The sequence below is a fragment of the Pollicipes pollicipes genome, unplaced genomic scaffold, assembly GCF_011947565.3.
Source record: "Pollicipes pollicipes isolate AB1234 unplaced genomic scaffold, Ppol_2.1 Scaffold_7261;HRSCAF=8764_pilon_pilon_pilon, whole genome shotgun sequence".
Lineage (NCBI taxonomy): Eukaryota > Metazoa > Arthropoda > Thecostraca > Pollicipedomorpha > Pollicipedidae > Pollicipes > Pollicipes pollicipes.
In genome coordinates, this window is record NW_023597054.1 from 17,736,240 (window position 1) to 17,749,919 (window position 13,680).

The 13,680-nt window shown below is 58.8% G+C and overlaps 1 protein-coding gene across 1 annotated transcript in view; it reads right to left on the bottom strand.

Annotated features, from left to right (window-relative positions):
- Positions 1–13,680, bottom strand: part of LOC119112686 (multidrug resistance-associated protein 5-like) — a gene marked incomplete in the record, with an annotated part of 224,150 nt that overhangs the window by 108,852 nt on the left and 101,618 nt on the right.

Sequence of the window (13,680 nt, forward strand, 5' to 3'; positions counted from 1 at the left end):
GGACCGGACGACGCGACCGGCCGCCAACGACGGCGACTACGAGGAGATCTGCCTGGCGGAGGGTCAGTGGCAGCGGCGTCGGCCGGTGTTGCCCGCCGGCAGCGAGGCGGGGGAGCGCCGGGAACGCTGTCGGTTGTCGTGCAACCCCGCACGACGCGCCACGGGCTACCCCGGGTGGGTTGGGAATGACGGGAACGGACCTGTGCAGCGTTCTGGTCTGGTGTTCTTTTGATGTGAGCCTGTTGTGGCGACGAGCTGCGGGACTTGGGAGCGATTAACGGGCTAGGTTTCCGGTGGGCAGCTGCTGACAGATGCGGCGCTGTGGCGTGTTGCAGACCCATCGCCGCCCGCACAGAAGCGTCCGGCGCCGTCGCCCCCGCCTCAGATCAAGCCGCCGCGCGCAAGAAACGCCCCTCGTACCCGCGCCCGGGCCGCCGCCGCTGCCCCTGAAGCGGCGGGCGCCGCAGCCCGAGCGGCATCGGAGCAGCCGGCGGCGGCGGCGGCGGCGGCGGTGCAGGACGTGGCCGGCGTGAACCGGGCCTTGCGCCGCCGTCGGCCGCGCTCGGCGGCAGTCTGGGACCGGCCACCGGCCGGCGGGCCGACGGGCCCGCCATGGACGACGGACAGCAGCAGTACGCCCGGCTCGCTGGACCGGGCCGAGGCAGGCCGGCGCTCCAGCGTCGGCCGGCTGCGTCAGGTGTTCGAGAGTCCTGCCGAGCCGGCGCCGCCGACCGCCCGGCTGGCACGCAGCAAGAGCAGCGCGCTAATCCGGCCGCGGCCGCCGGCCGGCCGGCCGCGCACCGGCAGTATCTGCGTCGCGCCGCTGCAGCTGCACGTGCCGCGCGGTCGGCCGCAGGAGCCGGCCCGGCCGGCGGCGACCGGCGACGTGCGGCCGGTGCCGGCGGCGGCCTGCGCGCCGTCGCCGCCGCCGCCGCCGCGGGCCGCCGACCGGCCAGCGCCGCTGCCTGAGCGGCGGCCGATCCTGCCGATCAAGCGCAGCAAGTCGCTGAAGGTAACGGCGCGGCCGCTGCGCGTGCAGCCGCGCCAGGGGCCCGCCTACCTGGCGCTGGAGAACGCGCCGAGCCTGCATTTGCAGCCGTGGTCTGTGCCGAACCACGCTGGCCCCGACCGACCGGTCACCGTCGAGCTGGCGCCGGCAGCGCCGCAGGGCCCGCCGGCGGGCGGACCGACAACCCGCCGCCGGCCGGGGCGCCGCGCCGCCGGTCAGCGCCGCCCGGCAGACGGCGCCGACGCCCGCCAGCCGGTCGGCCGCCGCCGTCCGGCCGCTGTACGTGAACGTGTCGACTCCGCTGTCGAGGCTGGCGCTGTCGCCGGCGGGCAGCGGCGGCTCCGGTGGCTCTCCGCCGCGCCACGTCAACATCGCCCTGCTGCGCCAGTACGAGGAGGAGCTGGTGCAGCGCAGCCGCGAGCTCGGCCTCAACGACACGCTGACGGAGGAGCAGCTAAGCCCCGCGGCGCCCGCCGGCGGCGGCGCCCAGCTACCTGGCGCGCCTCGAGGAGCCGGCCGGCCGCTCTTGGGCCGGGCCGCCGCTGCTCAGTCCCGCTCTGGTCACCTCAGTGGCGTCTATTGGTGGCGGCGGTGAGCCGCAGTACGCCAACGTTCCTCATTGGCCGGGTCGGGGCGCGGCCTGCAGCGGCGGTCGGAGCGGCCCGCTCCGCCGGCGCGCGAGGCCGATCCGACCGCCAACTACCCCCAACTGCACGCCCGAGGCGCGCTTCAACCTGCGCCGCATCGAGACCGACCTGCTGCGCAACCAAGCGCAGCGGCATCTGCGACGCCAGCGGCGACACGGCGAGGGCGACCTCGGTCGACGAGGGCCGCGTCAGGTCAGCGGACGAGGCTCGGCTCCGACCCTCGGACGACGGCCGCGCAAGGCCAGTGGACGAGGGGCGCGCCAAACCGGCGAACGAGGGCCGAGGTCGACCCGTGGACGAGGTCCGAGTCCGACCCGTGGACGAGGCCCGAGTCCGGCCCGTGGACGAGGCCCGAGCCCGGCCCGTGGACGAGGGCCGATCCCGACCCGTGGACGAGGGCCGATCCCGGCCCGTGGACGAGGGTCGAGCCCGGCCTGTGGACGAGGCCCGAGGCCGGCCATTGGACGAGGGTCGAGCCCGGCCCGTGGACGAGGCCCGAGCCCGGCCATTGGGCGAGGTTCGAGGCCGGCCCGTAGACGAGGGTCGAGGCCGGCCCGTGGACGAGGGTCGAGGCCGGCCCGTGGACGAGGTTCGAGGCAGACCCATGGACGAGGGCCGAGCCCGGCCGGGGGATGAGTCGGCTGCCGGCGGCCAGCGGGCGGCGGCGGCGCGGGGCTGGCGAGTCCGCGAGCGTCGCAACAGCTTCCGTCAGGCGGTAGAGGGCGGCGAGCCGGGCGGCCGGACGGCCCACTACGAGACGGTCTGGGGCGGCGCCGAGCGGTGGCCGCCTGCAACTCGCTGCCGCCGGCCGGCGCGCTGCTGGCAGCCGCTGCCGTTCTCGGGCCGCGCCCCCGCCCCACCGTCGTGCCCGCTTCCAGCTACATCGTGCAGGGCGACGGAGGCGAGGGATCGGGCTCGCCGCGGTCCATCGGGAACTCGCTCTTCTGGTCGGACGGGGCCGGCCGCTCCGAGTCCGTCACCGCCGCCACCGCCGCCGGCGTGCCGAAAGCGATGGCCAACTCGGTGTTCTACAGCCCGACGCCGAGCCCGCCTGGCCGCTCCACCAGCCTCAACGTGTCTGAGAACTCCGCGTTCAAGCCGTACCTGCCGGACAAGGCGACCAGCCCCAACTACGCCACCATCTACCGGCCCGACACGGGTGAGTGGGCTGGCGGCAGTGCTGCTGTTACTGCTGCGCCCTCCTCCGTCCTGGACCAGCCTTTCCAATGGCGACCATGCTGGTACCATCACCGGAGCCAGTATCTAGTGTTTGTATGCGTGGCTGTCACCAGCAATTCTTTCTCCTCGGTGATGACTGCAATATTGCAGACCGTGACAACAGGGAAAGGTGGCATGGGCTGCAGCAGGGGCGGACTGCAGTGATTTGCACTGTGGCAAAGAGAATCATGGGCATTGTAAGCTGCAATAATAGAGGGTCTGTCGGCGTCACTGATCCCTCTGACCCGGTAGCCGCTGCGCAAGCCCACCGACCATCCGCGCTGACGCTGACCCGGTGTCCGTCGGCCGCAGGGGGCGCGGCCGCGCCGTCGGGCGCCGCGCAGGAGGAGGCGCGCGCGGACGGCGCGCGCTCGGCTGACTCTGTGGAGCGCGGCCCGGTGGCGCCGCCGCGCAAGAGAGGCGGTTCGGGCCTGCTGCTCAGCCGCCTCAGCGTCAGCCAGCCGCAGCTGGTCGGCCCCAGCCACCGTCAGTACCCGGCCACGCCCGCTGCGCCGCAGCCGCCCTGTGGGGAGGGCGCACCCAGGGGCCCACAGGCGCGGCCTGATCAGTGTCGGTGATGAGGTCCTCTGCTTTAGAACCTGTCTGATTTGCTACCCTGCCTCATGATTACCTTTCTTAGCGTTGCCTGTGGCAACGTTACTCCCCGTCGCGTTACCTCCCGATAACCCCAAACTAACATCTGCATCGCCCTAGCCATCCGATCACCAGCGTGCCAGAACATGGCCGTGGGATGCCGTGTGTAGCGAACAGCAGTGCACCGGGCTGTCGAGGGTGACCGTCTGTGGTCCTGTGCAGTACCGTCTGTGGTGCCTGGACCCGCCACACCGGGCTGTCGAGGGTGACCCTCTGTGGTCCTGCACAGTACCGTCTGTGGTGCCTGGACCCGCCCCACCGGGCTGTCGAGGGTGGCCGTCTGTGGTCCTGTACAGTACCGTGGGTTGCGTCTGGACCCGTCACACCGGGCTGTCGAGGGTGGCCGTCTGTGTGGTGCTGTTCAGTACCGTGGGTGGCGTCTGGACCCGTCACACCGGGCTGTCGAGGGTGGCCCTCTGTGGTCCTGTACAGTACCGTCTGTAGTGCCTGGACCCGTCACACCGGGCTGTCGAGAGTGGCCGTCTGTGTGGTGCTGTTCAGTACCGTGGGTGGTGTCTGGACCAGTCTGAAGTGACCGGGACGCCAGGCTGTGCGGTGCGGCGTGTGACGTTCGGTGACGCCGGCAGTGTTTCTGACTGACATCGAGCTGGACGGTGGCGGCCGGGACTCGGACACTGAGTCACTGCCGCCGGCTGTTCCCGAGAAGACGCAGGCCGCCTACCAGATCCCGACGCCGGTCTGCGAGCTGCGCGAGCCGACGGCACCCGCCCCGCCCGACGCCGTCTGTGAGTGAGGCCCGTTGGCCGCCACCGGACTCCCCCACTGGCAATGCAGCACTCGAGCTGGGTCGCTGGGCTAGCTGCGCTTTGTCTTGTGCCGGACAGAGCTTTGTTCTCTTCCGTGGAAGGTCTCCCTTCTTTGCCGTCATGACGAGCCTGAGTGCTGCCCGACGAGAAACGTTCGGTGGGTGATGAGAAAGGAACCTATCCCGTTTTCTGGCCCTGGCCCGGTACGTCGTCTGGCGCTAACTCCGTCCGTTGCCCCGTGTTGTCCGACGGTGACTCAATGCGTTACCTGATGACGGCCGGCCGCGTTGTCGGACGTCCCCGGTCAGTTGCGTGACGTCGCCGCTGTGTACGGTGCCGGCAGTGGGTTACGGCGGGCTGAGCCGGTCGCTCTCGCTGCGGCCGGGTGCCCGTCTGGAGGCCACCGAGCCGCGCCCCTTCAACCGAGCACTGGGCCGGCTGCAGGCCACCGCCTCTAGTCTGCGCTGGCGGCTCAGTGGTCGCGCCGAGCCATCCTCCGCCGCCGCCGCCACCGCCGCCGCCGCGCCGCCGCCGGCCGCCGACCGGTCCCCGACCGGCGTCAACGCCCACAGCCGCCAGGCCTATATCTGAGCCGAGGCCCGGCAGCCAGTAGCCGCACTCTCCACACGAGACTCACAGTATTTATGATACATGCTGCGCGCGCGCGACACACAGGTGATCTGGCGGACCCTTTTGTCCGTCATTGTGATATATGTACTCATGATTATTGCTGTGCGTCAGATCTGTGCCCTCGCCGTTTCTGTTTGCCTTTTAGCTGGTAGCCGCCAGCCGGCTAGAGTCAAGCGGTGCGTCTTGCCCCCCGCCCCCCCCCCCCCCCCTCCCCAGGGAACCGTCGAATAACTCCCGACCGTGCTGGGGACGGCGAGCTTCCCAGCGCTAACTTGCACTCCTGGCCACACGTGTCGCCCCACTGACAGGGCATTTATGCTTCGTTGTTGTTTCGGCACGCGTCCCACGCGTGCGCCTGGCCGTCACGTGTGATGTCAACCGCTCGGTAACGTTCGTAGTTTACGAAAGACAGGAGAGGGTGGCTGCTGAGAGATGGGGGATGTGGGGTTCCAAAGATGAAACTCGGATCAAAAGCTTCCGGTTTGCATGAGCTGTTTGTATACTTTAAACGGTGAGAACCGATGCATTTTAACCTTGCTATAGTTATTAGACACTACACCAATGTTGAATAAAAACATACCTGCACCGTGTTGTTATTCACATGCGAATGTTTCGGACACACCTGCCCACTGCTCGCGGGCCGGAAACGAATGTTCCGCGACGTTCACGGATCCCGTCGACTTCCGACGACACTCCACGCACGCCCTGCCGGCCGTCCCCTCCATGTCAGTGGCGACCCGACACGATGCCAATTCTTCGACTCAAGGTAAGCGAAGCCAGAGATTTGCGGCACTTCACGGGCCTGAAAATGATGCAATATCCCCGGAAGAGGCGTACAGGGCCGGCGTTCGGTGCTGCGCACGGCGTCGCACTCTCCGCAAGCCCCTGGATCACGCTCTGCATACTTAAGATGCCAGGTTTGGGATAAATGTCCCATCACGGGCGCCGTGACGACCAAACTTCTGAAATTCGGCCGTATTCTTTCCAGAGATGTGGAGCGGCTGGCACAGTACAGAGCAGCTGTTTATAACCGCATCTCCACGCTGCAGGCCATATGTCTGGAAGAGGAGCTGATTAATCGCCGGATGCTGCGAACACGGGCTGGGAGACTGTTGGTGGATAGCCAACGTGCCTAGGGAGCAAACGGCAATCGCCGAGCGGAGCAGGGAAGTGGCGTGTCCTGTTTACTCTGAGGTTTTGGAAGACGCGTGAAAAGGCAGTACTAACTTTTGAGTCAACTGAGATGCAGGCAACTGGTCGTAGACAGGAAAGTTGAACGCGTCATGACGAGAATAATAGAGAAGCACAAGAGCAAGGACGTCAGAGAATCCATGTAGCGGATGCACGGACAGGCCAGCCGTCCGCGGTGGGTCGTACCCGGGCGCCAGCCGCTGCTGTCAAATATCAGCCGCCAATCATCCGGCCGATATGAGGCGACCAGCAAAGATGTCTGGCGGCGGCTCTCCACCTGCTGCCAGCGCGATCGCCCGTACCGCATCCGTACAGTGTCTTTACTGCAGCGGCTGTCACTGCCCACACGCTGCTGGATCTTCAAAGGGCCTCCAGTCAGCGAGAGGCTTGCTCGGGCCTGCGTCGAGGGCCGCTACACGCACTGCATGAACTTGGATTACCAAATGACGGCATGCCGCAGAATGATAGGTAGGATAGGATAGCGTGATAGGTAGGATAGCATAGGTATCTCTGCGGCGTGATAGGTAGGATAGCATAGGATAGGCCGGGGCGAAAAACATGGCTTTTGCCCCCCCCCCCCCCCTGGTGACAATGTTAGGACAGCTAGTGTGCTGAAATGCGTCAAACGGTCAGTGAGGATGAAAACGGTCACCAAAGACGTTTACCTGCGCAGACAGAGAAAAGAGATGTGTAGCTTACCTGGATGAAGGCAGCTCGATGACGTTAATGTCCGGAACACTCGCCTGAGACCTCGGCTTCAGGGAATATTATCAGCTGCGGATGAAAATAATTTCAGGATTTTCGGCTGTGAAGTCTCATGTCATTGACCGCGTTACAGTGGAAAACGCCGCCACGAAACACGGATTCGTGTTGAAAATATATACAGTATGCAGAGCTGAGCATCCACAAGGACCCGATCGCGGCCAAGCGGCTGGTTGACTAGTTAAAAGAGGTGGGGTAGAGCCGCTCGATGAGCCGCCAGACCTATTGATGGTCTTGGATAATGCCGAGCTCATTGCAAGCAGAGAAAGTAACAACAAAGAAGCGGACCCTTCTTACACAGACAGAGCTGGTACGCACGCTCACGGGACACGTTGGCACTGCTATCAACACCGACGAGCACAACGTCCACCCGTCAATCGTCCGTCGATATCGTCCGTCCGTCGATATCCACCCGTCAATCGTCCGTCGATATCCACCCGCCAATCGTCCGTCGACAATGAAGTGGATAGCGTGCTAACGTGGTCGTGGTCCACGGAGGTTTCCGGATGCACATACGAGTTTCAAAATGCGCAGCTTCGTGTACCGCGAAACCGGGGAAAAACTGGACGTGACGGTCTATCGTGACGGGGAGCGGTAGACAGCATCGCTCTTCAAGAACAAGGGAGAAATGCCGGACAGCAAAGAGGCGGCAGGGAAAAAGCTCTGTCTCTCGAAAGATGACTGAATGGAATGAGGGGAAGCTCGGACAGCGATGAAGGCACAGCTCACTTACGAAAAAATGACAGAATGTTGGCAGACAACCAATTCCGCAAACTTTCATCAGCCAAGGCCACCGACAAGCCAGTGAGCACAAGGTATCTGTCCTTACCGACAGTCCGTGGTGCCAACAAGCCGGGCAAAACCCACAAGTAGAAGATACCACATGTTTGTGGCGAATCGTCTGGCGGAGATCCGTGACGTCACTTCGCCAGACGAATGGAACTACGTACCTACTCACCCCAACGTTGCCGGTTCCGGGTCTCGTGGGCACCAGCTTAAAGACGTGACCACGGAGTAAGTGTGGGCCGGATTTCCACGGAGTAAGTAAGGGGGCCGGATTTCCTGCGCCAGGTGTCCGCGAACAAGGCCTGCCAGGAGCCGATTGACCCTAGCGCTATACTCCAGGGCGATCCAAACACAAAATGTGCCTTCACCATGGCTGTTGCTGAAGAACAAGCAAGCCTCAGAGGACCAATGCCAAGTAGCTTTCGCTTCCCGCGCTGGCTGGTAACTGTGCGCTGCGCCGCCACTATGAGGCGATGGCCTACGCGGCATCGCGACAAGATCACCGGAGATTGCTTTGCGGATGACAACCGCCGCTGAGAACTTCTGTGTTAAGTATGCTCAAGAGCGGGCAAACGGTCGCGAGCTTTTGGACTTAAGAGCCAATCTACATCTCCAAGCCAACAGGTCGCACTTCGTGAACCTGTTGTGGACTCTCACCAGTTTTGACAAAAGGAACTGATCAGGCTTTACACAAGAATGAATAACTCCCTTTAGCTTACATCATCAGTAAAATTTCCGCCGATCCTACCTCGCCATCATACGCACACGGAGCTTTTCTTACAGCGCACTCATGAAGAGGCGGATCACCGAGCCTTGGATGCGGTATTTACAGACCCGCGCCAGCGCTGCCGGGTGCCACAGACACGGAGCGCAATACTCTCGGCGATTACGGGGTGCCGAGTCTGCCGCTACAAAAGGGCATTCCAAGAACGCCTGAGGCGACCCTGCTTACCACACAGCGAGTGACTACGACAGCCAGAGAACTCCGTGCCACCGACATAAATCACTTCGGTCACATGCTGTGGTTTCGCGGGTGGTCTACGTTGGAACTGTGGGAGAGTGCTATTCCGCTGATTTGCCGCTTGAGCCGTGCACACCTAGCTCACCGACAGCTCGAACGCTGACGCCACTCTCATGGCCATAACAAGATCCCAAGCTCGCCCTGGAAACATACGAGAAGTGTGGCAGGGCGTGGTACTAACGTACACGCTGCCGATAAGGAGCTGAAGCAGTGTTTACGGTCTCTGGGTCAAGACGCCAGGCATAGAAGGTTGGCCATCGACGGAAGCGAGTGGTTCCTCATTCCCTATTGGTCTGGAGTCAGGGGTGCATGGGGGGGGGGGACGTCAGGACTAAAAAGAAAACGCCGAGAGCCATTCTCAAGGAGCACAAGTAGAGGTGTTATTTTAGATGTGTTACATATTTCGATCTAAGATCTACTTTACGATGCCCCTGTACAACAAAGAGAAGTTCTAGCACAGCACAGTCTCTACTGCAGTCGATGCTGGCATGCGAGGTAAAAAAGATGAAGAGTTCGACGCTCTTTATGGGGGCACAACATCCGAATGTGCTCATGGAAGACTCGGTGATCATCGTCGACCATTAACACCCGCGGGGAGTATGGCCTAGAGCGGAGCTTGAATCGGTGATCACTGCGCCGGACAGCTGTGTCAGATCGGCACGAGTTCATACGGCACATGGTGTGCTCCATCGCCCAACCAGGAAGCTGGTGGTTCTGGATGTTGGAGATAAGTGATCATGCAACTTCCAGGTCTGTAACGGGTCTCTACAAGTTGGGGAATGCTGGGAACGGGCATATGTTTACCTGTTAATTATCCGTTGTTCTCATTTAGTTTGAATCGGGACTTATTTCTTAATTGGGAGACGTTGTTTGGTTACATGCTTTGGCACTTGAAAAATGTTTTTATTAATTCGTATGGTCAGTTTGTCTTATATTCATCGTAAAATAATGCTGCCAAAAGTCTTTTAAAATAAATTCGTACCGCTCAACAATTGGACTGCGGCGTATACTCCACGTGAATATCTTTCAGCTTCTCCTCTAATGAGATATACAGCGACAGCAACACGAAAATAGAGATTCTACCTTTCATTGTCCAGTTCAACCGACAAATTCTTGCAGCGGTCCGCGGTGCTATGAATGCCAATCCGTTTAAATTATAACTATGAAATTTGCACAGGTGAAGTATGCTCCAGGAGTACCTTCCAAGCGTTCCAATTGACATCTGAAGGCGTTCAAAGGTATTTCCTTCAGAAAACGTGTCGTTTTCATCCCCCGCTCGGCCACCGTCTAATGTTGGACACAGGACCTACGCCGCACGGCCTCGGGAGACTGCAACGCCGGGCGCTGGCGGTTCTTGTAAGACTTGCGAACACGCATGGCCGAACCTGGGACATGTAATTCTTCCCCTACATGATTCTGAACAAATTTGAGCATTCTGAGACCAAAACAGGCTGATTTGAATGCAAATTTACGACCTTATTTCGATCTAAGATCTACTTTACGATGCCCCTGTACAACAAAGAGAAGCTCTAGCACAGCCCCTGAGTGCTATCGGCTTGAAAAGAGTCCACCAAAACATTATAAATTGAATAGCACTGGCGTGTTTCCTTCAGTTTACTGACAAGCAGCATTGCAGCAAGAATACAAGCAGCATTGTATCTCTTGGAGACTCTTGGCTTTTGAAGGCAGGGCTCACTTCGAAATCAAGTGAGCCACATCCGATGACTTCTTTTTGGATGGGAGCCTTTGCCTAGCGGAGGGCTTCATCAACCCTGTCCCCCCTCGCAATTACCAAGACTCGGGCTGTTTCCCTGGGTCGGTACGCCCATTGAGCACCGAGTATGCCTACGCAAGTATCATCGCGTGGCATCTGGAAAGTCAGCTCAACTAGTAGCGCTGTTACAATCAACCTGGATTACGCATAATATTGATATGACGGGTGTTCCTTTTTTCACACGCCCGAAGTAAAACGGGGGAGGGCTGCTTTCCCTTCAGAGGCCCAACAGCATTGAGCAGTGTCCCCTGGACGTATAGCTGGCTTGCATTTCGTGTTTATTGAAAAGAGGGGAAGGGATTCTCAACAAAAGGGCATCTGCGAAGCGCATTTGCGGAAAAATTGAAAATCATGTTATTAACTTTTGCGTGGAATGAACATCGACAGTAGTTCACATCAATTCAGTGACATTAATATTTACTAAACGGCAGATATTTTATCGATGGCATTTTGGTGTATTGAGAACCTGCGTATAAATGGGTTATGATAGTCATGTATATTGTGGACAATGGACACTATTCTTGTGAACGGATGAAAGCAAATAACAAAAAATGCAACAACATAATGGTTAACTATACACCAATTCACTTTTTCAGTATGCTAGAGAGAGCTGCAACTGCATCCCGTTAGCTTTCCAAAACAAGTGCCTTTGTGAGAATCAGATGCAATCTGCAAGGATTCCGTGCATGACTGCTGTGGCCACGCACATGACCTTTAAATATATGTATGCAAAGTATGTATATATATATATATATATATATATATATATATATATATATATATATAACTGATAGCCAGAACGTCAGGCAGGAAATCCGGGAAGTTTTTGACCCTGTCCCTTACGACTAGTTTTGCGAATCTGCCCCTCCCCAAGTCATTTTCATAGATCGATACCCATGCGATCGGCCGTCTGATGTGAGATGGCACCGAGAGCGGAGGTCCGCTCGTCCTCGACAGACGCAGCAGTACTCTGGGCGAATAGCGTTACCAAACCACTGGCAAATGTAGATCACTGTTGGCGTTTTCAAATTTTACAAGCTGCTATTAGAATGTGTTAGTGGGTTGTCAGTCGCGCTTATTTGCGAAGAAGCGAACGTCATTGTTCCGTATTTTCCCTGCCTTCCTCACTTGCGGCTTCCTTCTGGCTCCTCGTAACGTGACGCCGTACCGGAACCATGCTGTGGCTATCAGTAATGAGTTGGCCTCATTGTCACCCTGGAGGAGTCCCGCTCGAGCACGTGCACATACCCCGAGGTCCCGTGGGCTCTGTGGGAACTAGCACTTGAAAAACAGCAGCAGTACTTGCGGTAAGCCTCGGCGGTGGCAGCGATGCCCCACATTCCACCGCTCTCCTGCATCCCGCGACTCTTAAACTGTCACGGCTGAAAGGGCTCCTCTAGCCCAACCGGAGAAAACATACGCACCGATGTGCCGACACTGCGGTGCTTCGTAAAGCGTGTCCCTAAACTGATGGCCTCCCTCCCACTTCCTTGGCCTTGTTTGCCCGGAGTGGCCGCAAAAAGAATAAAAGTTTGCCGAACCCAGCCTCAGTGCATCACCACTGGTCGTGCCGCCGACGAAAACACGACGTTTATCAGGACGAAAACAACGAAGACAACGATCTTACAATGTTCGAGTCAACGACGACGACCACGGCGACAACGCCATGCTGGCGACAGTGATGAAGACCACGACACGGTGCTAATAACCACGGTATGCCGATCAGTCGACGACAACGACACGATGTTCAAATTAACGAGGACGGCGATGGAACCATGCAGACGGAGCGATGATGACGGCAACGACGTCGTCATGGTCAACATCAACGTCATTTCATCATCATCGTCACTTAACATGTTGTAGTCGTCGCCATCGTCATGATCAACATCTCGTCGCCGAAGTCGTCAATGTTAGGCCCTCGTCGTCGATGTCATTGACATCGGCACCACACATCATCCATTGCCATAGATAGATCGTCAGTCATCATCAATATCACGTCATCGTCATTGTTGTCGTCGTCGCTGACGAAAACAACGACGGCAGGGATGGTGACTTCGACACGGCGAAGATGACGTTGGTGACGGTATGATCTTGCATGCTCACGTTCAAAGACGAAAAGGTAACGATGTTGATGAAATTGATATCGTCGACGACGACTACACGATGTTGACGATAATGACGACGTAACGTTGATGGGTACACGACGTTTTTGAACGCGGCGACGGCGACAAGACGATGACGACGGAGATGACGTCACGAATTGCATGCGAAGAAAGACCGTGAAGACGCCGTGGTGATCATGACGATGTCGATGACGACGACGACAACGATGACGATGATGATTGGAGTTTTAGGACGCCCCGTACAACACGATTTTGATAGCGACGGCGATCGTGACGACGGAGATATGCTATTAATGACGGCGATGACGATGATGACGCGCTATTGGTGACGACGGCTAATCTATGGTTATGCCAACAGCCATGATGTGTCGTGTTAATGTTTCTCGCCCATGTCGATGCCATGGACAACCTGGTATTGACGACGCAATGTTGATCGTCAATGACTGGCACGATGGCGACGTTGCCGCCACGATATTGATGACCACGACATTGATTAGGACGGCACCTGGTTGATTTAGACGACAACGCGAAGACGACGAAGGCGACGAACGCGACAACGAAGATACGTTGTTGAACGACGACGATATCATCGGCAGCGACGACACAATTTTGATGGCGACGGCGATGCCGAAATGATGCGGATGTCGGCTGATGACGGCAACTACTCCACCGAAGCGATGTTGACGTCGACGATACGATCCATCAGCGCGGCCAATCCGCCTGGCAAGTTTCAAGGCCATTTGGCAGGCCAAATTGCCTTCACTAGCCTCAAAAGTAATGGCCAATTTTGGATTTCAGTCATCAGAATCTCCCTCAGCGCATAAGCCAGCGTCCGTCGAAAAGTTCTGGCCTCTCAGTGTTAAATTCAGGGTCAAATTACGGGAGACTCCATGCCACACAAGAGAAGCTGAACCTTGAGTGGTCGGGACTTTTTACTGACTTATGCGCCGAAGGAGGTTCTGATCAGGCATGCCTGGATCCAATGGGTGGATCCAAGATCACATAGGGTTCCATGCTTATGTGATCCAGTGGCTGTTTTGGGGCTCCAGACGCATGTCTGATCCTGCTGTTAAAAAATCCGAGATCGATCGGTAACTT